At 49.2% G+C, this 25,750-nt stretch overlaps 1 pseudogene; it reads left to right on the forward strand.

Annotated features, from left to right (window-relative positions):
- Nucleotides 1–1,935: 1,935 nt before the first annotated feature.
- LOC134053694 (zinc finger protein 239-like) lies at nucleotides 1,936–10,572 on the forward strand (annotated as a pseudogene).
- The last annotated feature ends 15,178 nt before the right edge of the window (nucleotides 10,573–25,750 follow it).

A 25,750-nucleotide genomic window follows, 5' to 3' on the forward strand; every position in this document is an offset into this window, starting at 1 on the left:
CCCAAACCACGGTAAGCTGGACAACATGATGCCACCTAACACAAAACTGAGGTAACTCAAGAACTGTTATTCCTTTTTCACCCTTTTCTCTCAATGCCCTCGGGCCCCACGTTGGGCGCCAAAATCTGTCCTGGTTTGAAGGACAGGTGTTTGCCAAGGAAAGCAGAAGCTTCCCCTTGGACTGAAAGAAAATATGATTCTTCCGATTATTATAATTTCGGAATTAAGAGAGCTCTCAGGCAAAGATATGGGGGTAGGAATAACAGTTCTTTACTAGTATATTTAACAAGACAAACAAGAACAACAACAGCTATGAAATTACCCACAAACAGAACAGTAACTCAGTCCCAGTGTTTTTTGGCTGCAGGCACCTTTTCCCTGAGCTGCAGTTCCCGGTGCTGGGGGCGGGTGGCTCCCGCAGAGCTGCAGGAGGGCTGGGGGTGATGGCAGAGCTGTCCCAGGGGGAGAGAGAGATGGAGAGAGAGCTCTCCGCTCACGGTGTCGGTCCCGGTGCTCAGTAGAGTGCTGGATGGTGGTAGTTCACAGCGAGAAGACAGCCGGGCAGGGTCCGATGGTGGTTTCCCGACGCTGGGATGGGACACAGACGGCGATCGTCCTTCTCGTCCAAACTCCGCGGGGGAAATGGGCCGAGGCCCAGCCTTCCTCTTCCTCTTCTGGCTGTTTGAATCTCGCAGGGCTTGCTTCTTCCCTCCCGTCCCCTCCCCCTTGTCACCAGGGCCCAGTCAACAGGTATCTTAGCATGACAATGGGGAAAATTCCACAGAGGGAAAAAAAAAAAATAGAACTAACCCTCAACATGGGGTTAAAATAAAATGTTGAAGTAAGGCATGGATGGGGACATGTGGCGGACAAGGACATAGGTGAGGTCATGGATGGGGACGTGAGGGGACACAGCCTTTCATGGAGACATAGACATGGATGGGGACACAGACCCAGCTGGGGACATGAAGGTACAAGGACATGAGTGGGGACACGAACTGGGACAGCATCAATGCCACCAGCACCTTCATCTCAGCCATGGCAAAGCACTGCCTAATGCAGTTCCTGCCACCACATTACTGCTGCAGTATCCCAGCTGAATGTCACCATCCACCAGGGCGGCAGGGTTGTCGACAAGTTGTTGTCAGGGCTTGTTCAGTTGGTGACAAGGGGTGTGGAAGCAAGTGACAGCCACCACAGTGTACCAGGGCCACCACCCTCAGGGGAGCCCAACCACCTCTGAGGACAGCGCAAATGTCAGTGCCACCAGCAGTGTCCCATGCAGGGTGTCACCAGTGGTGTCCTAGTGGCAGTGTCCCCACAGGTGTGGCAATGTTGTCCCCTGCTGTGTGTCCTGGTGGCACTGTGTCCCTTCCCCTCCATTTGTCCTCATCCTCCACTGTGGCCATTACCTCTGTGTGTCCCTGTCCCCTTCCATGTGCCCCCATGTCTCCTCCTATGTTCCTGTCCTCCACCCCTGGTGGGGCCTGATCCTCCAAGGTCCCCAGCCCATGTCCTGCAGAGTCTCCCTGTGTCCCTCAGGATGTTTCCGTGGCTGCTCCTGGTGCTGAGTGTCTGCACCCACCCCAGCACACGTAGGGACACGCCATGACAGTTATGACACCCCATGAAACCTTTTCTCCTTGGATTTTGGGTCTTCCCCCCTTATTTTGGATACTTTCTCCCTATTCTGGATACTTTATCCCCTATTTTGTGTCTTTCCCCCTCTTTTGAGTCTTTACCATTTATTTTGTTTCCTTTCCCCTTATTTTGCTTCCCTTCCTCATCTTTTGGATCCTTTCCCCCATTTTCCATCCTTTCCCCTAAATTCAGGCACCTTCTTGCTTCTGGTACGTTTTTGGGTGCCTTCCCCCTCCTCCAATCCTCTCCGACTTCTTAAACCTCCTCAGCCCCCACACAGGTTGCCCCCCAGGCATGTCCGCAGCTGTCCCATGCCACACGGACTGGGTGCTCGCCATCCTCGGCGCCCTTGAGTCTCCAGCCCAGGGCAACTCCCCCGGCACTGCCCCCAACAGCGGCACCCCCAAAACTCTGCCGTCTCGGAGCCGCCGAGCGGGTGCCTGGCCCTCGGCCCTGAGCACAGAGCTCTGCCCGGGGGCTCCCGGGGAAAGGCGGCGGCGCTTGGCAGAGGCCCCAGCCCGCCCAGCCCGCGGCAATTCCCCCGCATCGGGACAAAATCCTGCCCCGAAGGAGCCACTTGCAACGTCCGTCTGCGGCTCCTCCGTGCCCCGAAGATCCCGGCAGCTGCCCCGCGCTCGCCAGGCGCTACGGCTTCCGCAACCGGGCACAATATTCACTTCATGCAATCTTTGCTATCTCTGCTTACAGGTGCAAAACCAGCTGCTGCTCAGACAGTCCCAGATCAGACTGAAGGGCTCCCACCCAAAATGCTGCATTCCGTTCTGACCCACCATTAAGAAATCCAAGAGCAAAACAGACAGCTCATTACAGAAAACCTTGCAAAATCACATCTGACAACATTTTGGTCCAAAATCGCAAATATGAACAGAAGCTGAGCAAGTCAGCAACGTTAGAAAACAAGCTTTGAGCATTGCGACTACAAGAGCTCAGGCAATGCATTTAATTGGAATCAGGCCTCTCTTTCTGACATGTGAGCAATGCCATCCAATTTCCCAAACCAGGGAAATGGGGGGTCCTGGCAGCTGCCGCTTCACACGCAGCAATGACACAGAATAGGGCAGGGAGAGCAGCTGCCAAACTCCTACCTTCTACTTGCAATTAAGAACTTTTATTCTGATGTCTAATAAAGCAACGATTAATAGTCAAAAAGACTAAAAATACCTGTACTAATTATAACACAACTAAGAATAACTGTACTATTGATAGCAATAATAGAGCTAATAGCGATAATAAGAATTAATCATGGTAATAAAAACCCTACCACACTTATACTAGGTTTGCCAGGCCAGGTTTTGGTATGGGGGGTCTCTAGAAGCACCTTCTGTGAGAGGCTGCTGGAAGCACCTGCTCCTCCATGTCCTGCAGAGTCAACGCCAGCCGGCTCCAGGACGGACCAGCCGCTGGCCAAGGCTGGGCCAGGTAGAAATGGTGGGAACACCTTTGGGAAAACAGACTGAAGAAAAGCAGTTCTCGTGCAGTTGTAACTGTGGCCAGGGAAGAGCAGGGCGAGAACATGAGAGGAACAACTGTGCACACAGCCAGGGCAGGGCAGGAGGAGGGGCAGGAGCTACTGCAGGTGCTGGAGCTGATTGCCCTGAGATTCTGTGGTGCAGTCCCTGGTGAGGCAGCTGGGCCCCTGCAGCCCATGGAGGGCACAGAGTGCAGAGGTGCACCTGCAGCGCCTGGAGGGGCCCATGCCAGAGCAGGGGGACGCCTGAGTGGAGGCTGTGACCCCATGAGAAACCCGTGCTGGAGCAGGGACCTGGCAGGGACCAGCAACCCGTGGAGAGAGAAGCCCACGCTGGAGCAGGGTCCTGGTAGGACTTGCGAGCCCATAGGAACATGACCCACATTGCAGCAGTTTATGAAGAACTGCTGTCCCTGAGATGAACTCACCTTGGAGAAGTTCATGGAGAAGCGTCTCAGGGAGGGACCCCATGGTGCAGCAGGGGAACGGCTCCTCTCCCTGAGCAGCAGCAGGAGAAACAACATGTGATGAACTGACCAGAACCCCCATTCCCCATCTCCCTGCACCCACTGGGGGAGGAGGCAGAGCTGGGAAAGAGGGAGGGATGGGCAGAAGATACAGTTATCTTACTTCTCACTCTCCTGGTCTGATTTGGAGAGCAGTTAATTCAATTAATATCACCAATTTCAGACCTGTTTCACCCATTGTGACATTTGCTAAGTGATATGTCCCAGTCCTTATCTCAACCCAGTAAGCCTTCATTCTGTTTTCTGTCTCCTGTCCGTATCTGGAGAGGAGTGAGAGAGCAGCTTTGGTGGGTGTCGGCCATCCAGCCAGGGTCATCTGACAACACTTCCTTTCTCTCATTCTTTCTTTCTCTCTTTCTTTTCACAGGTCACTGTGAAGAGGTTGAGTGGTGCTTTGATGGAGGGAGTGAAGGTGGCAGGGAGCAGCAGGGACAGGAGCCACAGGGATGTGGCACAGGCATCAGAAGGGCCCAGGCAGCTGGCAGGGGCTCTCCCCCTGGCCCAGCAGCAGCCCCGTGCTGTGCCCAAGGCACTCCCACCAGGGGCTGGGCCCAGAGGCAGGGGGAGACTCCAGTCCCGGGGGCGGTGTCTCTGCCCGGATCCCCGTCCAGCCCAGCCTCCCCCGAGTGCGCAGTGACCGCTGGCACGGCTGCACTGGACAGAGTGACCTGTGGGGACATTGAGAGCTGCCCCCACTGTGACACTGCCCTTGGGATTTCACAGGCACCAAACAAATCACAGCCAGCCCTGCTCCTTGTGATGTCACAGGCACTAGAGCACATCACAGTCCTGCCCCTTGTGATGTCACAGGCTCCAGAGCACATCACAGCCCTGCTCCTTGTGATGTCAAATGTGGAGGCCCATGGCTTTGCCTTAGAGGAATTTCCCTTGAGTGGGCTGTGATTAGCTTATCTCAACCCTCCTAGAAGGATGCTCATTAGGTTAGCACACCTTTTCTTGTCATGGTGAGCTACTGAATAGCTTCTCTTATCCCACCATGCCCTAGTATCCATGTTAATCCTTTGTAACCAATTGGTCTTTCCCCCTTGCTCTCTCCCATAAAAACCTCAGTTATTTCCCTCAGTTCTCTAGGGAGCAGTCGTTCCTGGCTCCCTTCACAGAGCTGCTGAATAATAAAGGAATCTTTGTGGAATTTGCCATAAGACGCTTCCCGTCTCTCTGTCCCTGAGGCAGCCTGGGAAAGCCTTGCAAGCAGAGCTGGAATCGCTGAGATTAAATCACTGACCAGAGCTGATGACTTGTGGCCACAGCTACCCCTTCCTGAGGCTTATCCAGTGGCCAGGAGAACAGACAGAAGATCCCCTAGAAGGCAGTTCCTTGCAGGACTCTCTCTCTCTGGGAAGGCTGGCAGCTTCCTGGGTCTGAAGCATTGAATCTCAAAAGACCCCCTACCAGCCTTCAGTCACAGGTACCAGAGCACATCACAGCCCTGCCCCTTGTGATGTCTCAGGCCCCATGAGTGCCCCAAGTGTGGGAAGAGCTTCTCACAGAGCTCTCATTTCACCAGATACCAAGATGCACCACTGAGGGAAGCCCTGCAAGTGCCCGGAGTGCAAGAAGAGCTTTGTGCCAGTCTAAGGTTGCAATGTAAGATGTTAACCACAAGTATATATTCTATCACCATCTGTTAAAAGCAGGTGGAGCAGTGTTCCTTCTCTCTTCCATGACCCATCCATCATAACTCCAGGGGGCAGGGGGAAATATCTTCTGTTAATAGGCCAGCTGTTAAAGCCAGGTGGGGTAGTTTTGTTTACCCCTTTCAGGACCCATCCTTTGTCCAGGAAGGTGTGATAATTGATAAAAGATTCGTGTCAATCATAAAAGTAGTGGGGTTTGTATAAACCAGAATACTTAGGTCTGAAATGAAGCATGGACATTAGATAGAGAAAAATAGAGAAAAATATATATGATTAAATCATTCTCTTTAAATACCCCTGTTATGAATATTGTGTTTTTTAGTAAATTGTATTCAATACCAGTTTGCAAAATGAGGATTTCCCACAGCCTGAAAGATTTTGCAAAATCAGATTTCCTGCCTTTGTGTAATCAATTGCAACCTATCTGCTAAGACCAGACTTCCCACTTCTGCTGTTCTTTATCTACCAAAACCAGATGGTTACTTGACAAATTGTCCGGAGATTTCACAAGCGGTCCCATGGATGTTTTTTTGACCACCACCGCTTACCTGGCAGAATTATGACAACAAAAAAAATAACAGTTATTGATTACTACGAGGAAAAACATCCTATAAAAAGGAGCTGCAAACCAAGGTTTGACAGAGCGTGGAGTGGGCGCTGACCCCTCACATTCCCCAGCGCTGCTTGCTCCGTCTATATCAAATAAAGCAACTTAAATTTTGCTAAATATGGAGACTTTCTTTCTCATTTATAACAAAGGTATTTTCTGTTAATAAGCCATTAAGTCTCGCTGCATGATTAATCAAATTACATCATCCCATTTGAAATGCCCCACCCAAGGGGAAGAGCCAAGCATTTCCTACCTAAATAAAATCTAAAATTTGAAATATCACAGCAACCTTTTCCCACTAAATTCCTAGAGAAAGACCAGAAAGACCAGGCCCATCTTCATCACCAGTAAATCTTAAAAAAAAAAAAATCAAAAAGAACACACCCTTCTCCAAAATCATTGCTTCAACAAAACCACATCTGTCACTCCAGTAAAACTATAGCCTGCATGTAATCAGACTGCTACCAACACTGTGACCAATAGGGTGTCAGGTTGCATTCTAACTCTATCAGTGTTTTCTTTTTAATATTACTATACTTTTAATTTTCCCAGTAAAAATCTGATATTCCTATTCCCATATCTTTGCCTGAGAGCTCCTTAATCTCAAAGTTATAACAGAGAGAGTTTACATTTTCCATTTCAAGAGAGGCTCCTGCCTTCCTCAGCAGACACCTGTCTTTAAACCAAGACTGTGTTCCTCCAGCTCCATCCCCCATGGCAGGGTCTGCATTGGATGATCTCCAGTGACCCTGGGTGGGCAGAGTCCTGGTGATCTGTGGTGCCACTGATCCGTGTTGGGGAGACACCTGGCTGGGGGATCCACATCCTCCTGGCTCCCCGTTACCTGTATTTTCTTTGCATTTCTCTTTGTCCTTTCCAAACACCCAAAACTGGGGCAGAAATAAAGATGTTGAACTAAGATGTGGAAGGGGACATGGGGGGATCTTCCAGGGGATGTGGGGGATGCTGGGTTCGTGGGACTTCAGGGTTCCTCAGAGGGACTTGGGGGTTGCTCAGGGCTTTGGGCACTGCAGGCCCAGCAGCTCTGTCGGCACTGGGACACCCTGGCAGAGTTTCTGGGGCAGCTGACCAAGGACCCCCTGCCCTGGAACTGTCCCCATGTCCCCCCATCCCGGTCCCTGGTGTGCCTTGTCCAGGATCCCCCTGTCCCTGCTGCCAGCTCCCTTGCCCCCAGCCCATTCCCAAGTCACCCCACTCCTGCTCCCATGCCAGTTTGGATCCCATTCGAGGTCTCATTCCCTGTCAGTGTCCTGAATTCTCTGTCTGGTTGCCTTTCCCAAATTCCCAGGCCCATATTCCTTGTCCTGTTCCCACTGACATATTCCCAGTTCTGCTCCAGTTCCATACTTCCATTTCTATAGTCCCTGTCTTGTTCCAAAGTTCACATTCCTAGTTCTGCTCCCGTACTCAGGTTCCCAATCTTCCTAATCCACATCCCATATTCTCTCTCTGGTTGCTCTTTCCATATTCCCTGTCCCATACCCATGTTTGCATCCCTGGTCCCATTCCCGCTTGTGTCCCGTATTTGGGGTCCATTCCCAGTCACTGTCTCCAATCCCAGTCCCAGCCCTGTATTCCCGGTCCCATTCCTGTATTGCCAGTCGCTGTCCTTATTTCCAGTCCCTGTTCCCCGGTGCCCTTTCTCAGTCCCCACCCCCATTCCCGGTCTCATTCCAGATCTTGGTCCCCATTCCTGGTCCCATTCCCAGTTCCATTCCCAGTGCTGTCCTGTATTCCCAGTCCCATTCCTGAGGGCCGCCTCTCCCATGGGGGCCGAGGGTTTCACAGCTGGGGCTGCCGTGCCACATGAACCCTTCAGCCCTGCTGCACTCCTTGGCCAGCTGCAGAGAGTACAAGGCTTTGGGCATTGCTCAGAGGCCCCCAGCTGGCCACAGCAGCCCATCCTGCCAGCACCCCTGTGCGTCAGAGCCCTCCCTCATAGTGGGGCCATGCAAGGGCCATGGGCCTGCACGAGGCTCCTGTTCTTGACACAGGAGCAAGGCTGCAGCTCCAGCCTTGGGGCCCTGGGCCGCAGCAGCCCAGGGCAGGCCCAGCTGCAGAGCTCACAGCCCCGGGGTGTTTCACTGGAACACTTCTGAACACTAATCCCCATCCCATATTCTCTCTCTGCTTGCTGCTCCCACATTCCCTGACCTGCTCCCATATTCCCATCCCCGCTCTCATTCCCGGTTCCTGTCCCGTATTCCCGGTCCCATTCCCCGTCCCATTCCAAGTCCCCATTCCCAGTCACACTTCCCGTTCCCGAACCCGGTTCCCATTCCCCGTCCCCATTCCCGGTTCCCGTCCCCTCTCACCCGACGCCGCCGCCATCCCCAGCCCCCCCCCCCCCCCCCCCCCCCCCGTCGATCCTCACGTGACTGGGGAAACCCCCGCGGTCCTCCCTCCCACCAATTACAGCGCGCGATCGCTCTGGATTTGCATAACCATGCCCTTGTATGTGGCCCCGCCCACCGCCGGCTGCAGCCAGTGCTCCCAGTCAGAGCGGTCCTGGCAGGGATAGCGCTGCCAATTCCTTTCTGGGGCTCTCAGTATCGCTTCCAGTGCTCCTAGTATCGCTCCCAGTGCCCCGCGGGCGCAGCTGCTTTGGAATCCCCCAGGGCAGAACGGGAGGGAGAGTAGCAGCCGCAGAAACACGCAGTTTTCCCCTCAGGCAGCAACTCCCTCGGCTGCGGCAGCATCACCCCCCCTCGGACTCCGCAGGTGAGCTGGGAGGGGAAGCTCGTCCCAAATCAGTCGGCGGAAGGGTCTCCGGGAGGGGTTTTTTGCAGGGCAGGGATCTTGCTGGACCCGGAGCCGGGGGACCCCCGGCAGCCTGGAGGGGTGCGGGAGGTTGGTGCTGAGCGGGCTCTGGGCTCCCCGAGGCTGCAAGGGGCCCTGGCTTCTCCAGCTGCCCTCGGGCAGAGGGACCATCAAACCCAGCGTGCTCAGACCTTGTTTTCCCACAAACCAGGATTTCCCATTCCCCAACCTTGGCCCGATGGAGCAGGGGAAGGAGACCAGGAAGGACAAATCCCCGCAGCAGAACCTCGTGGAAGAGGCCGTTTTGAGCAGCTCCACGGTGCAGCAATCCAACGGGGAGGAAAAGCCCTGGAGATCCCGCATGAGGAGGGGCTGCAAGTGCAGATCAGGGGGATCCCAGGAGGAAAGACGCGGCCAGAGCTTGGAGCTGGTGGTCCATGAGCAGCTTCACGATGGGAAGAAGCCCCACAAGTGCTCAAAAGTTGGGAAGAGCTTCAGTCAGAAATCCAACCTCATCTGCCACTGGAGAATCCACACAGGGGAGCGGCCCTATGAACGTGGGGAATGCGGAAAGAGCTTCAGGATAAGTTCAGAATTGACTGTCCACCAAAGGAGCCACACAGGGGAGAGGCCCTTTGAGTGTGATAAGTGCTGGAAGAGATTTCAGAGCAGTTCTGATCTGCTCAAGCACTATCGCATTCACATGGATGAGAGGCCCTTCTGCTGCCCTGACTGTGGGAGGGGCGTCAAGCAAAACTGCACCCTCGTCAGGCACCGGCGCATCCACACCGGGGAGACGCCCTACGGGTGTGGGGAGTGTGGGAGGAGATTCTCACAGCACTCTAACTTGATCATACACCAACAGAGTTTCCACTAAGAGAAGCTCTGTGAGTGCCCCGAGTGTGGGAAAAGCTTCATGTGCTGCTCCAGCTCCATCCCCCATGGCAGGATCTGTGCTGGATGATCCCCAGTGACCCCCAGTGGGCAGAGCTCCGGTGATCTGTGTTGCCACTCATCTATGTTGAGAAGGCACCCGGCTGGGGGCTCCACATCCTCCTGGCTCCTCGTGGCCTAGATTTTCTTTCATTTCTCTTTGTCGTTAAAAACACCCAAAATCGGGGTAAAGTCATTGTACTAAGGCATGAATCAGGACACGTGGTGGACAATGACATGGGTGGGGAAATGGGAGACGTGGACATGGATGGGTACATGGCCATGGATGGAGACGTGGCAGGACAAAGACATGGGTGGGGATGTGTGAGGACATGTAAGGACACAGCCCTGGGTAAGGGGACATGGACATGAGTAGGAACATGGGGAATATGGATATGGGGGGACGTGGATGGGGACATGAACTGGGATGGCATCAATGCCACCACTTGTGCCACCACAGTGCCACCAGCACCTTCATCTTGGCCATAGCAAAGTGCTGCTCAATGCAGTTCCTGGTGGGAGGGAGTTTGGGGTCATCTTGGGACTGACCGTGGGTCTTGTCCACTCTGCAGTGAGGAGTATCCCTGGCCAGGGAGTCTGGGATGGATGGGGGCAGGAGAGGTTAGACACTGGTCCTGATGGACACCAGAGCCATGGATACCAGCTGGACACTGGTTCAGATGGACACCAGAGCCATGGATCCCACTCTGGATGGACAATGCTCTGGGTAGATCCCAGCTGGACATTGGTCTGGACAACCCTTGGTCCTGCAGACCCCCAGCCTGGCCAGCCCCCAGCACAGATGATCACCAGCCTGGCAACGCCCTGGCCAGCCTCACTGGTCCACCAGCCCATTCCAGTTGCCCCAACCCCAAACACCCCAAAATAAACCCAGTATCAGAACATCAGCTCTGGGTAGTCCCTGCAGAGTGAGGAGGAAACTGAGGCATGAGCTGGGGGGGGTGAGTATGGTGGTGGGAGGGGACTTCAGGACCTAGGGATCCACCCTGGAGATTCCAAAACAAGCACCCAACCCCCAGATTGTCACCGCAGGATCTCAGGCCCCTCAGCTGTCACACCAGGGGGACTCCAGGAGCCACTGTGACTCTGCAGTCCCCTCGAAGGGTGACCCGTGGTGTTCTTCTGGTGTCACCAGTGAGTCCACCGCAGGAGAAGGAGGAGGAGGTGAGGATGTGACTGAAACTCCTGCCCGTTTACATGGGGAGGTTGCGACAGGAACTGGGGCCAAGCACAGGTGGAGCAGTGGAGGTACCACGGGGGGTCAGGGGGGAGGGGAGGACATGGGGACAGTCCCCAAGGTCCCTTCAGGGAATGCTGTGGCAGGGGCAGTGTTTGGGGGGGGGGGGGGGGTGATGTGGGGTGGTGCAGCATCCTCAGGATGATGCAGGGAAAAGGAAATGGTTGGGAGTGACCCCAAAAATGTTGCCACCACCCCCACCTCGGGGATTGCACAGAGAGGGGCTCCTGCGGTGTGACCAAGCACCCCCTGACTGAGGGGCACCCCAGGGTGATAAAGAGGTGGTCAGGGGTATCCCCAAGGTGTAGGGGGGAAGGGAAGTGTGGTTGGGGCGCAGCAGAAATGCCTCCAGTCCCTCCTGCACTTGGGGCACAGGGGTAGCGGGACACCTGTCACCCTGTCCCCAGCAGGGGTGGAGGCTGCGGGAGGCTGGCATGGGTGGGCAGGAGAACCCAAAAATTTGGAACCCCTGGGTGGTCAGGAAATTTGGGACCCTTCAAGGTGGGGATTCCAGGCTGGGGATGCTTCCCACCACCACCCTCAAATCCAGCTCCTGGACCCACCCAAATTATTCTCCCTACCCCATCACTCCCAAATCTGTCCCCAAAATGCCTCCCCTGTCCCACCAACACCAAATCCAAGCCCAAAATTCCTCTCCCCATCCCACCAGCCCCAAATCCAACCCCTGGTCCCCCCAAAATGACTTCCCGCATGATGCCGCCAGCAAATGCAGCTCCTGGACCCACCCAAATTATTCTCCCTACCCCATCACTCCCAAATTCAGTCCCCAAAATGCCTCCCCTGTCCCACCAACCCCAAATCCAAGCCCAAAATTCCTCTCCCCATCCCACCAGCCCCAAATCCAACCCCTGGTCCCCCCAAAATGACTTCCCGCATGATGCCGCCAGCAAATGCAGCCCCTGAACCCCCCAAAATTGACTCCCCGCCACCACACATGGAGGTGTGAGCCCCCCCGGACACCCCTGAGCCCCCCCCGCACTACTGAAGACCTACAAGTGGCACACTGTGGCCGCCACCACCCCAGGAGGGGACCCCAAAAGGGGCGGGGGGTCCCTGGGGAGCCAGCGCTGGGAGCGGCTGCAGGGCTGGAAACGCTCCTACAGCCACCCCGACAGCGACAGGGCTGGTGACAGGGGTGTCCCCAAGGGCAGCGTGCACTGGGCGCTGATCCAGAGGGTGTTTTCTGTCCCCTCCAAGGTGCCCAAGGAGCCGTGGGGTCTTGAGGGGACACAAGGGACAAGGCCATCCCTGCAGCTGTACCTGCGCCCTGTGGGCAGGAGGAGGGGACACGGCGACAGCAGTGCCAGGGCAGAGCTTGGGACACAGGATGGGACAGTGTAACTTTTTGTTGTGTCCCCTGCCGTGTTGTTGGGCAGGGGAAAGTGACAAGGTTTGTGAGCGCTGGCCTTTCAGGCACTTAGCTTCATGGTTTCTCACAGAAACCTGTAGTTTCCAGCCGGCATAAAAAGACCGGGAGAGCAGCTCAGACTTTTTTCCACAGGCTTTATTATTGTCCGTGAAGGGGTCAGGCTACAAATCCAAAGATAGGGGATCACACATGTACTTTTATAGGTTTTGGGGGGATCACAAGTAAACCAATGGAAAACAGGGTAAACACATTTTGGCTAACTACATTATCTTTCTTTGTTTGGGACAACCAATTATAAAGAACCAAACCCAACCAGTAATATTCTAAAAAGATAGGAAGAGCTTGCATTTTTATAACATGAGTCATTCGAAGCAAGTAGTTTTTCTTATCTCAAAGGAGGTTCCAGGGGACTGTTGAAGGGCTGTTTGCAGAGAGATTCATCTCCTCTACAGGGCAGGTGAGTTATTCTGGAGTGGAAGTTGAGTGCTGGATGCTGAAGTAATTTCAGAGAAGTTCAGAATATGCTGAGTTGGAAGGGACCCATCAGGATCATTGAGTCCAACTCCTGTCCCTGCACAGGACACCGCAACAATTCCACTATGGTCCTGAGACCACTGTCCAAATGCTTCTTGTCCCAAGACAGAATTGGGGCTGGGACCACTTCTCTGGGGACCCTGTTCCAGTGCTCAAGCCCCCTCTAGGTGAAAAAGATTTTCCTAATCAACCTAAGCCTCCTCTGACTCAGCTCCAGCCATTTCCTCGAGTCCTGTCCCTGCTCATGAGAGTGAAGAGATTGCTATTATCCTCTGGACACTCTGCAATGGCTTTATGTCTTCTCTATGTTGTGCTGTCCCTCAAGGTGAGGCCACCCCAGTGCAGAGCAGAGCATGACAATCCCCTCCCTGGCCCGGCTGCTGATGCTGGGCCTGCTGCCCCAGGACATGGTGGCACTTTGGACTGCCAGGGCACTGCTGACTCATGTTCCACTTGCCCTTGGCCAGGACCCCTGGGTCCCTCCCCACAGCTGCTCTCCAGCCTCTCCTTCCTGGTCCATACACCAAGGCAGGGGTGCCCCATCCCAGGGGCAGAATCTGACACTGCCCTTGTTAAACTCCACAGTTGGTGATTGCCCATCTCTAGCTGTGAGGTCTCTCTGCAGAGCCTCTCTGACCTCCAGGCAGGTGACGGCTCCTCCCAGTTTAGTGTCATCAGTAAATTCACTGATTATCCCTTCAAGCCCTGTGTTCAGGTCCTTAAGGAAGATGTTGAAGAGCCGGGGCTGGCAGTGGAGCCCTGCAGAACCCGCTGGTGACCACTGTCAGTGTGGTGTCACCGCAGTCACTGCCACCCTTGGTGCCTGACCCCTGAGCCAGTTGCTTGCCCATCCCACAATGTGTTTATTCAGCTGTGTGCTGGACACTTTGTCCAGAAGCATTCTGGGAGACACAGTACCAAAAGCTTTGCTGAAATCCAGAAAGATTCCATGTGCTGGCTTTCCTGCATCAACTGATGTGTTTTACCCTGTTGTAGAAGGAAATCAGACTTCACCAGCAGGACCTTCCCCTCATGAAGCCATGCTGACTCTGACTGATGCCTGTATTGTCCTCCAGGTGTTTTTCAATACTTCCCAGAATAAACTTTTCCATTATTTTATTTGGTATTGAAATGAGACTGACTGGCCTGGAGTGTCTGGGGTCCCCCTTCTTGTCCTCCTTGACATTTGTACATTTGCCAGATTCCAGCCAGCTGGGACCTCTCAAATCCCAGATGTGAGCTCTGTGTATACTTTGATTACTCCAGGGGAAGCAGCCTGCTCACACCCGCATGTCTGAGCTTCTATTCTCCTCAGGCAAACCCACTCTGAGGGCAGCAATGGTTAAAAGAATAATTAAAAATACTTCCCATATACAGGCACAAAGTCATTGCAGATAAAACAATCTTTACAAAAGCTCTTTAAGGTGAGACTCACAGGGCAAAAGTGGACTGCCGTGAAAGTCAGGTTGGGAAAAAAAAGTCTTAGTCATGTCTGTATTTAGTATAAAATCCCAGTTTCAGGAGAAGTTGAGGAATGTGTTATTCCAGAAGGAATTGTCTTAAGTAGATATATTGTACTTGTTCTTTGCAAAGCAAAGGAGTCTGTCCCATTCTGCTGTTTAAATTAAACTGTCTGATTACATTTCAGGGATTTTGGTGGCTTGGAAACAGTTTGGTGCAATTTTGTGAGCATTCTCTTTCTGTGCATTTCAGCCCTATGTTTGAGGAGCAGTCTCCTGTGTTTTCCTGTAGAAAGCAGGCGTTATTTGGCTGGATGTGTGGGGCATAACTCCAGCAAACTCACACAGTGATAATAGAAAATGCTTCTGTTTTTATACTCTATTTTATATACATATTCACTGATTTTCCTGGAATAAAGATACATATTATAATCCTTTCTCCCAAAATCATTAACATATTTAATGTCCATCATGTAGATGCCCATGTCCCCAAGAGTTGGGCTAATGTGGAGCACTGACACAACGAGCAGATAGATCAGGCTGCAAGGATAGAGGTGTCACAGATAGACTTAGACTGGCAACACAAGGGAGAATTGTTCCTGGCTCGATGGGCCCATGATGCCTCAGGTCATCAGGGCAGAGATGCCACCTATAAGTGGGTATGAGATAGAGGGGTGGATCTCACCATGGACAGTATTTCCCAGGTTATCCATGACTATGAGATGTGTGCTGCCATCAAGCAAGCCAAGCGAGTGAAGCCCCTCTGGTATGGGGGGCGGTGGTCCAAATATAAGTATGGGGAGGCCTGGCAGATTGACTACATCACACTGCCTCAGACACGCCAAGGCAAGCGCTACGTGCTGACCATGGTGGAAGCCACCACTGGATGGTTGGAGACCTACCCTGTGCCTCATGCCACTGCCCGCAACACCATCCTGGGCCTGGAAAAACAAGTCCTTTGGAGACATGGTACCCCTGAGAGAATTGAGTCAGACAATGGGACTCATTTCAAAAACAGCCTCATAAGCACCTGGGCCAGAGAACACGGCATCCAGTGGGTGTACCACATTCCTTATCACGCACCAGCGGCTGGGAAAGTGGAACGGTGCAATGGGCTGCTTAAAACCACCTTGAAGGTGATAGCATAGGGTTAAAATGTTTCTAAAATCATGGGAATTGTATAAATTTAGTGGATGGTAAGGTAGGCCTGGGGAACTAGGCCCTGGGAATGGGAACTAGGCCCTGGGAACAAATTAGATCAGGTGAAACTGCACCTGTGTAATCACCGTATGATAAATGATACGATTGTTTGGTAGTTGAATATAGTTATTGTTTAATTGTAATAAGAATCATGAGAAAAGGTGTTTGGAGGACCTGATGAAAATTAGAGTAATTCATGCTTGGATAAGATCAATGTATACAATAGAACAATATGAGTTTAATAATTAATATATAGTTACATAATTAAAAGGGTATAAAATCATGTTCATCTCAAATCCATGTTGGGGTCAGATTTGGGTTTGTAGCCCAGTTCCCAGAGCTCTTCAATAAAAGCACCTGCATATAATCATCCTGTGACTATATGTTTCCACGCTAACATTTTGGTGACCCAGATGGGACCTTGTGAGTGCTGCTGATGACCCCATGACCTGATCACGCTCCAGCCGGCACCAAGGGATTCTCGGGGAGCCCATCGGCACCAGGACCCCCCACCGCTGACAACGTCCCCTGGAGAAAGGTAAGGTTCTTTTAATCTGGTCTGGTTGCCTGCCAGTTAGACGCAGCGAAAGCTGTGTGTTGTTGGGCTAAGGAATTCCTGGTATTGCCTAGGCACCGTCTGTCAGTCAATCGCAAAAGCACTGCAGGTTCAGCATCAGGGGTCTATTATAGCTGTAACATGGAGAAGTTCAAATGGATTTTGGGCGGCAATGCCCCCATACTACACACTTATCCTTTGGGGTGCTTAATAGCACATTGGAAGGAAGGTAATTTTGGGCACGAGTTACGTAAGGTTAAGTTGATTGATTATTGCAACTCTTGGTGGCCAAAATATGTCTTGCATATAAAATAAAAAATTAAAAAAGGTTAAAAAAAGAGAGAAAAAAAAAGGAAAACGTGGCTGAAAAACGGTTCTTTGCAATATGACATGATTTCACAGTTATTGATGTTTTGTAAACAGGAGAGGAGATTGGATGAAGTTCTGTACATTGATTTGTTTTCCTGTTTGCAGGAAAAACCAGAGTGGCTGGCTCAGTGTGGGTTAATGATTGTTAAAATACCTGAAAACAATAATTGCATGGGTTGTGTCCAAGGGAAGCGTTGTTTAGAACACCTGGCATTGGATGAAAGTTTATATTGGAAAAATGATATAGATGGTGAATTGCTGGTAGCCCTCACGGCATCAAGGGAATCTGACCCTACCTCACCTGACCCTATTTCACCTGACTCACTTACACCCCCCTGCCAAAAGATACCCTCCTCCCTCACCTACTCGTGCTCAGGGATACCCTCCTCCCTCACCTACTCGTGCTCAGGGATACCCTCCTCCCTCACCTACTCGTGCTCAGGGATACCCTCCTCCCTCACCTACTCCTGCTCAGGGATACCCTCCTCCCTCACCTACTCCTGCTCAGGGATACCCTCCTCTCCCTCCAACGCCTCCTTCACCTGCTCCTATCTTCCTGTACCCTCTTTGCTGTCTTCACCTGCCCCTCCTTCCCCAGAAAGTGACCAAGATGTAACTGTAATACAGAGATATGGGGAGGGTGCAAAAGGAGTAGATAGTAGTGGGAGCGATGAAGATAAACCACTAACCCCTATTGCTCGTTGGACATGATTAAAATTAGCCCCGGCTTGGTCTAAAACAAGAGAGGGTTTATTAAGATCAGACAAACAAAAGAGAACTGTAGTTGCCCCTTTGAGACAATGAGCGGGAGTGGACAGACCGTTTTTTGTAAATGTACTCTTTTCCCCAGGAGATTTAGTAATTTGGAAGCAGTCAGCTTGGACTTACAGAGAAAACCCTGATAAAGTGGCCAGAGTAGTGAAAATTATTCTGAAAACTCAAAATCTGGACTGGGATGACATCCAAGTTATATTAGATACTCTAATGGCCTCTACCAAAAGGAAATGGTAGTTAGTGCAGCCAGGGAAAGGGTGAGAGAAGAAATTTGCAATGGGACTTTGGATTATAACTTTCCTACTGTGGACCCATTGTGGCATCCTAGTAGCCCACCTGGAGTGGATATGATGGGGCTGAGGAAATATCGAGGGTGGATGTAGGTGGGGGGGTTCAGGGTGCCATGCCTGGGACTGTGAATTGGTCCAAATTATATGAGATCAGGCAAGAAAGGGGGGAGTCTCCAGCTGCCTTTCTGGAAGGACTTGGGGAAGCAGCCAGGAAATATACTGACCTCCAGGTAGATGCAGAACAGGTGAAAATTCAGCTTGCTCTTGTCTTTCTTGGCCAATCATGGGATGACATTGGGAGGGAGTTGCAGAGATGGGGGGTGGGGGGGGTGAGTTAAGAAGTTTGGACAGGTTGCTTGAGGTAGCTTGGACGTTTATAACAATAGAGAAAAAGAGGTTAACAAGCAGCAGGAGCAGAATCTCTTGGCAATAGTACAAGGAAATTCAAGGGGAGGTGCTAGAAGCAGCTGAGGCAGAACTATGGGGAGGGGTGGGTTTGGCAAGGGCGGCAGAGGGTCAGTCATGCAAGGGTTGGGCTTGAATCAGTGCCCATTGCAAACAGCATATTGCAAAAGCCGTACAGGTCAAACAGTATCCTATAAAAACAGAAGCACGGCAAGGAATAGCAAAGACTATTGATAAATTCTATAATATCAAACTCTAGAAGAATGTGAATCAGAATATAATACACCAATATTCCCAGTAAAGAAACCCAATGGGGATTATAGGCTAGTACAGGATCTAAGGGCAATAAATAAAATAACTAGACATTTATCCAGTACACATTGTTGACATCTGTAAAAGAGATATATAAATGGTTTACTATAATTGATCTAAAAGATGCTTTCTTCTGCATACCCTTGACAAAGAAAGTAGGAAACTGTTTGCCTTTGAGTGGGAAAATCCAGGAAATGGAAGAAAAACCCAGCTCACCTGGACATGACTACCCCAAGGATTTAAGAACAGTCCGACCCTATTCAGAAACCAACTGGCAAAGGAACTAGAGATCTGGACCAAAGAGGGGCAAGTACTGAAAGACCAATACCTTTTGTTGCAGTATGTTGATGATATACTGATAGCAATAGAAGAAAAGGCAACCTGCATGAAGGGAACAATTGAGATTTTGAATTCACTGGGAATGGGAGGGTACCAAGTGTCTAGAGAAAAGGCACAAATTGCCCAACAGACTGTAATTTACCTGGGATGTGAAATCTCACAAGGACAGAGAAAACTAGGTACTAACCATATCCAAGCTATTTGTGCTATTCCAGAGCCCCAGAATCTTCACGAGCTGCGAATCTTCCTTGGAATGGCAGAGTGGTGTAGTCTGTGGATCAAGGACTATGGGCTAATTGCCAAACCCCTGTATGAAGCTCAAAAGACACAGCCCTTCACTTGGGGCAAACCACAGAAAGAGGCCTTGGTAAAATTGAAAGAAGCACTGACAATTGCTCCAGCATTAGGGTTACCTGATCTGTTTAAAGGCTTTCAGCTGTTTGTACATGAAAGGCTTCACCTGGCACTGGGAGTCCTGACTCAATGTTTGGGAAGCTGGAAAAGGCTGGTGGGCTATTTTTCCAAACAACTTGACAATGTAAGTGCCGGATGGCCTTCATGTCTGCGGGCAGTTGCAACCACTGTAATGTTGATACAAGAAACCAGGAAACTCACGATGGGAAGACACATAGATGTCTATGTGCCACACACGGTAACCACTGTTTTAGAGCAAAAGGGGGGGGACACTGGCTATCTCCAAGCAGGATGATAAAATTCCAGGTAATCCTGACCAAGCAGGATGATGTCACATTAAAGACAACTAACTTTTTGAATCTAGCCTGGTTCCTAGGTACCACAACTGAAGAAGGCCCATTAGAGCATGACTGTGTAGAAGACCTAAAAGATGTCCCATTAGTGCAACCAGAGTGGGAGTTATTCACAGATGGAAGCAGCTTCATGGGGAACTGAATCAGATACGCTGGATATGCGGTAACAACAATCAGTACAGTAGTTGAGGCAGAAGCATTACCACCAAACACATCTGCCCAAAGGGCAGAACTGATTGCCTTAACCAGAGCACTAGAATTGAGTGAAGGGAAAAAAGAGAACATATGGACTGACTCAAAATATGCTTTTGGAGTAGTACATGTGCATGGAGCACTGTGGAAAGAAAGAGGACTGCTGTCTTCTCAGGGTATGCACATTAAACATCAAGACACAATCCTGCAACTAATAAAAGTAGTGCAAAAACCTGAGCAAATGGCAATTATACACTGTAAAGCACACCAGTCAAGAGGTTCTAAAATTTGTGAGGGAAATCGAAAGGCAGACTGGGCAGCCTGACAGGTTGCTCAAAAGGTGCAAACAGCAATGGCATTGATACCTTTAAAACTTAATGTATCTCAATTCAATTTGCCTCCAAAACCAAAATATTCAGAAGACAAGAGACTGGGACGTTTGCTGAATGCACAAAAGAATTCAGAAGGGTGGTATGTAACTACACAAGGGCAAACAGTGGTATTCCCCCCCCCCCCCCCCCTTAATAATATGAGAAATTTTACAAGTTAAACATAGTGAATGTCATTGGGGTGCAGAAGCACTGGTGAAATTGCTAAAACAAAATTTAATCTCAGTATGAATGTTAACAATGGCAAAATCAGTAATGACAAAATGTGAGATTTGCTTGAGAAACAACCCAGTGGCTAGACAACAGACACAGCTAGGAAGAATTCAGGTAGGGATAGAACCAGGAGACTATTGGCAGGTAGATTTTGTAGAGTTACGAGAACCTCAAGGATACTCGATAATATCTCTTAATGGGGGTTGACACATTTTCTGGATGGCCAGAAGCCCTTCCCTGTCACTCAAACCAAGCAAAAGAAACAGCTGAATGGTTACTACAAGAGATCATTCCCAGATTTGGGGTGCCTATAGGGATATCATCAGATAGGGGCCCACATTTTATAGCCACAGTGGTAAAAGAGGTGAGTAGGTTGCTAGGAATAACCTGGGACATCCACACACCATGGAGACCCCAGTCAAGTGGACAGGTAGAGAGGATGAATCAGACATTAAAGAGGCAAATCAGTAAAATATGCCAAGAAGCCAAACTGCCATGGCCACAAACTTTACCCATAGCAATGCTGAGGATTTGGATAAAGCCTAGAAGTGGGATGTTAGTCAGTCCTTATGAGATATTGTATGGGAAACCATATGAATCTCCCGAACCTAATCCAAATGTATATGTCACAGGGAAGCAGGAAGTGCATAATTATGTTCTGTCTCTTGGGAAAACTTTAGCTCAGCTTTCGAGTGCCCTCATGTGGAATAGGCCACTGACTCTTTGAGAATCCAGTTCATGGCATCAATCTAGGAGACGACATGTACATTAAGACTTGGGACGAAGAACCATTAAAAGAAAGGTGGAGTGGACCCTACCAGGTGCTGTTGACCACTTTTACAGCAGTCAAGGTGGCTGGAGTGGATCCCTGGATACACTATACCTGAGTGAAGAAAGTCTGTCCTGGACTGTGGACTGCACAAGCTGTAGGACCAACAAAGCTGCAGATAAGATGTGTTTAATTGTTTTAAATGATGTCAGGAATTGTGCCAATGCTCATTTTATGGTTATTAATATTAATGTCACCAGCTGGAATTAATGTTACTTTGGGATATGGAATGCAAAAGGATCAACTGACCACTCTTCATTCCAGAATGAAGAGGGAGGTCCAGGCAGAAACTCAGGTGATAAAAGTTTCCAATGCAATTTGGGCTGAGAATGTAATGATTGGATTAGTCAAAGACTTTGCCACAATGCAAAACACCAATACCGAAGGCAGCGGGAGACCTAATAAGCTGGGGAATCCTAACATCAAAATTATCTGAAGTACAAAAGAACAAAACAATGCATGTAAACAAGTACCACAGTCGAGGCAAATAATCAAGGAGACCTGGAAAGTAATAGGGGAATGGACGAGGCCTTTGAGAAAACAGGACTGTATTTCAAGTCATGGAAAGGTAGGACAAATCATAGAATAGTGGGTTGAAGATCAAAACCTTGCAAACTGGGAATGCTTCTTGCCACGCTACAAAAAGATTAAAGAGAATATCACAGAGACCACTCTTGTATGGAAGTGTGAGGAAAAAGATTGGAAAGGTCAAACAGAACCCTGGGACAGTGTGTGGTCCATGAGTATACTTCAGAAATTTCAATATACGGCAAATACCCCTTGGTGCATTAAAATGGGAAGGACCTGAGAATGAAACAGATCCAGCAGTGATGAACACTGCCATTAGCAGTAGAATAAAGGCAGAAATAGTGAGTTGGTGGGCATGTAATAAAACTTATGATTGCACTTCTGACAACATAAAGGTAAAACAAATGCCACCACTAGCAGTAGCCTTGCAAATTGGTTGTGCCTGCAGAGGGATCAAACACAAACGAAGTAAAGTGAATTATAAGATAATAGTGGGATGTGGCAAGAGCACAATCCAAAGTCCAGGACAATTTGTATGGGCAACAAGTGATGGTACCTGGACAACACATCTGCCTGTAGATTTGGGAAAGTAAAAGAAATTACCTGGGCCTGCCTACTTTATGTCCAGTTTGGAAAAAATCCCCATTTAAAGGAAAACATGAACTTCTGCAGATAAGAACAAGATGAGAAGTTCCAGATCAGGATGAAACTTGGCAAGAACCCTCCAGTGGAGTGGAATTTGGGTGGGCCCGAGAGTCTTTATTCGGTCCTATAACAAACTACCAAAATAGAGAAATGTTATATAAACTTACAGGTCAAGTAGATACACTAGAAAGAGTCACCCAGGAAGGATTTGAAGAACTAAATGTTCACTTACAAGCAACCACAAAAATGACTTTACAAAACCGATTGGCCTTAGATACGTTACTCCTTAAAGAGCACGGGGCATGCGGATTTTTAAATGGACAAATTGATCATTGCTGAATCCACATCCCAAACATAACTGCAGATGTAGAATGTTATATCAATCAGTTGAAACAAATAAGGTATTAGGCACAGAAGAACAAAAGGACTTGACTACGAGCTGGTTAGACAAAATCTTCAAAGGGTTAGGATGGAATGTGAGTTCATGGGTTAGGTCTATCATTGAGAATTTGGTAATCTTACTAATTATGTTCTTAGTGATTTGGTTAGTCTACAGAATCCTGAAAAGAGAAATACAGAAAAGGATATCCTGGAACTGAAAGATAATGAAGACACTGACACAGGACAGAAATCCACACCCATCATCTTCAGGTTCCTCGGTTTGTGACAACATCCATGACCATGGTTACAACAACCATGGATTTGAAGACGAACATCAAGTAAAAACTCGGAAGCCAAGAGGACTGTATCAAGTGAAAGCATTTGCACTTATTATAGTGAAGTAAAAATACTTTCAAAGGGGGGAAATGATAGCATAGGGTTAAAAATGTTTCCAAAATCATGGGAATTGTATAGATTCAGGTGATGGTAAGAAAGGTTGGGTCTGGTAGGCCTGGGAATGGGAACTAGGCCCTGGGAACAAATTAGATCAGGTGAAACTGCACCTGCGTAATCAACATATGATAAATGATACGACTGTATGGTAGTTGAATATAGTTGTTGTTTAATTGTAATAAGAATCACAAGAAAAGGTGTTTGGGGGACCTGATGAAAAGTACAATAATTCATGCTTGGATAAGATCAATGTATACAACAATATGAGTTTAATAATTAATATACAGTTACATAATTAAAAGGGTATAAAATCATGTTCATCTCAAATCCATGTCGGAGTCAGATTTGGGTTTGTAGCCCAGCTCCCAGAGCTTTTCAATAAATGCACCTGCATATAATTATCCTGTGATTATGTGTTTCCACGCTAACAGGGTGGTTTCCCTCCCCCTTTCTTCCCTGGTGATTGGATATTTAATATAGATTGTAATTAGATCCAATTATACCTACTTAGTCTGAGGAATTGATCTAGTCTCTCAGATACCCCTGTAGGATCTTCCAATAGTTTTCCCATCTCTTTTTTTTAGTTTCTTACCTCCCCTGTGTTCAAGGGAACATTTACAAATCCAGTTAATTCAGTCTGTTGTCCCGCTAATGGGACTTCCCTCAGGGGGTAAAGGGGAGCCTTTGTGTCATTATCTCCCTCCTCTCTGCTGATCCTATCTCTCCTGGTATTTCTTTGACTCCAGGGAGTCCTTTGAGCTATTGGAGTACCAGAAGGGGAGGGAGCAGAGACATTGGGGGGGGTGGGGGGGTGTCTCCTGTATTTTTTGTATTTATATGGAGGTGGGAGATTATCAAGGGATTCCCAGGTAACCTTTTTTGTTATCCTCATCCTCTTTTTCCTTGAACGCACATCCCGAGAATGGTTTATGCTGTTCTGTCCACAGAGCAGCACAGTCACATTCCTCTCTCATAAATGGTTCTTTACAAGCAACATATGTGTTTAATGCTCGACAAATCCACCCCTCAAACGATCTGAACATGGCCCAATACAGATTATCTCTACGGATCATTTCTTTGGTCCACTTTATTAAACAAATATTGAATCAATTTTTCTTTACTTTTTCATTTGTATAATTCCCTTGTGTCTCAACGTCATTCCCAAAGGGCTGCCCGGTGGTATTTCTGGCAACCTACTGGTCGGGTTTTTTTTGTTTTTTAAATTTAAGAACTTTGACCCCTTCATGGGTAGTTTGGACTTAAAACCTTACTCTTTCTTTGTCCTATTTTTACCTCAAAGGAGTGTTTTGAGGTATTTGTGCTCCCCCTTGTATTCTGCCTCTCCATGGGTCAGGATGGGAAGGAATTCTGCCTCTACCTGGGCTTGGGATGGGAAAAAGCAGCTTTTTCCCTCTGCCCCTCTGACTCCTGTGTTGCTCTCCCCCCTTTTCCCCCCCCAAGTCCCACCTCTGCCTGAGATGGGATGGAAAAATGTGGGAGTCCAGAGTCTTCCCCTGGCTTCCCTGGATGCCTCCAGACCCTCCAGGCAGGGGGCTCAGAGGGCTTGGTATAGTGCCCAAGACCCCTGGGGACTGGATTTTAGTCCCTGGAAAAAATTACCAACATTGCAGGAAGAATTACAAGTCACAAAAATTAAGTAGAGTATAAATTAGATTGTTAGAAGGCAGAAAAGTGAGTTTTTAGAAATGTTTATATTAGGGGCTTTAAAGCTAAGATGGAGGACTTTGGGCATGGTATGTCTTTTCTTCTTCTTCTTCATGTCATCCACCTTCTGAGTCAGGATGGCATTACTGGATTGGTTTGGGACAAAGTTGGACAGTGTAATAAAGGTGTCATGTGTTGGACAGTAATTGTAAACATTAGGTATGTAATTTATAGTATAAAAGATACGTCCTGCCCCAAGGGCATGGAGAGTGTGCCTTGGATCAAGCTACTACACAGACCTCTGTTAGTTAAAGAATTTCTTAGATAAGAAAGAATAAACAACCTTGGAAACCACAGAAAACGGCTTCCTAATTCTTCTTCGGTGCTGGAGCTGGGAAAACTTGAACTCTAAACCACCTAAATGTCCTGTTGTGGGTGATCTCCAGTTCAGGAGACCCCACAGACAGTGACATCTGGCGTCCCTGGGTGGGCATGGCTCACAAATGTGACCACACACCCTGAATAACAGAGAGAGGCACACCACTGGAGAAGACTGCAGAAATTTTGACCTCTGCTGAGAGAAAGCCAGCTCCAGATTCGACTCGGAAGGGAGGAAACCCGGGAACTCCTCACCCCTGTGCCCGACTGGCCAGAGATCAGGAAAAACCGTCCAGCTCGATTTTGAAGACTTGCCTTTGGGTAAGACAGGTCAAAATTCAGAAACTATGGGGGGTGGACTCAGTCAGGAACAAATAAGCCTTTTATCCACCTTAAAAGGTGTGGCATCTGCTCATCCCATCCCCATCTCAGATAAAGAACTTAAGAATTTACTTTTGTGGGTCAGACTAAGGTATCCACATGCTGAAATAAATTTGTTATTTGAGCCAGGTTTTTGGCAGGAAATCAATCGTTCTTTGTTTCACTTAGCAACTCTAAGAGACAGGGAGGCAATAAAGCTTTTGTCTCCTGCCAGGATAATGCTAAAAGTCCTATCTCGCAGAAATGCGGGCTTATCCATTTGTCAGAGGGCAATCTAAGGTCCTCACCTAGCCATCAGCTGGGGGAGCGAGGTTTTTTACCGTCTTGCCATCAGCAAGTGGAACAACAATGGTCTAGCCAGCAGCAGACCGTTACTGGTTATCAGCCAGTGGACGAACCTTGC

This window comes from Cinclus cinclus, chromosome 26 (genome assembly GCF_963662255.1).
Source record: "Cinclus cinclus chromosome 26, bCinCin1.1, whole genome shotgun sequence".
Lineage (NCBI taxonomy): Eukaryota > Metazoa > Chordata > Aves > Passeriformes > Cinclidae > Cinclus > Cinclus cinclus.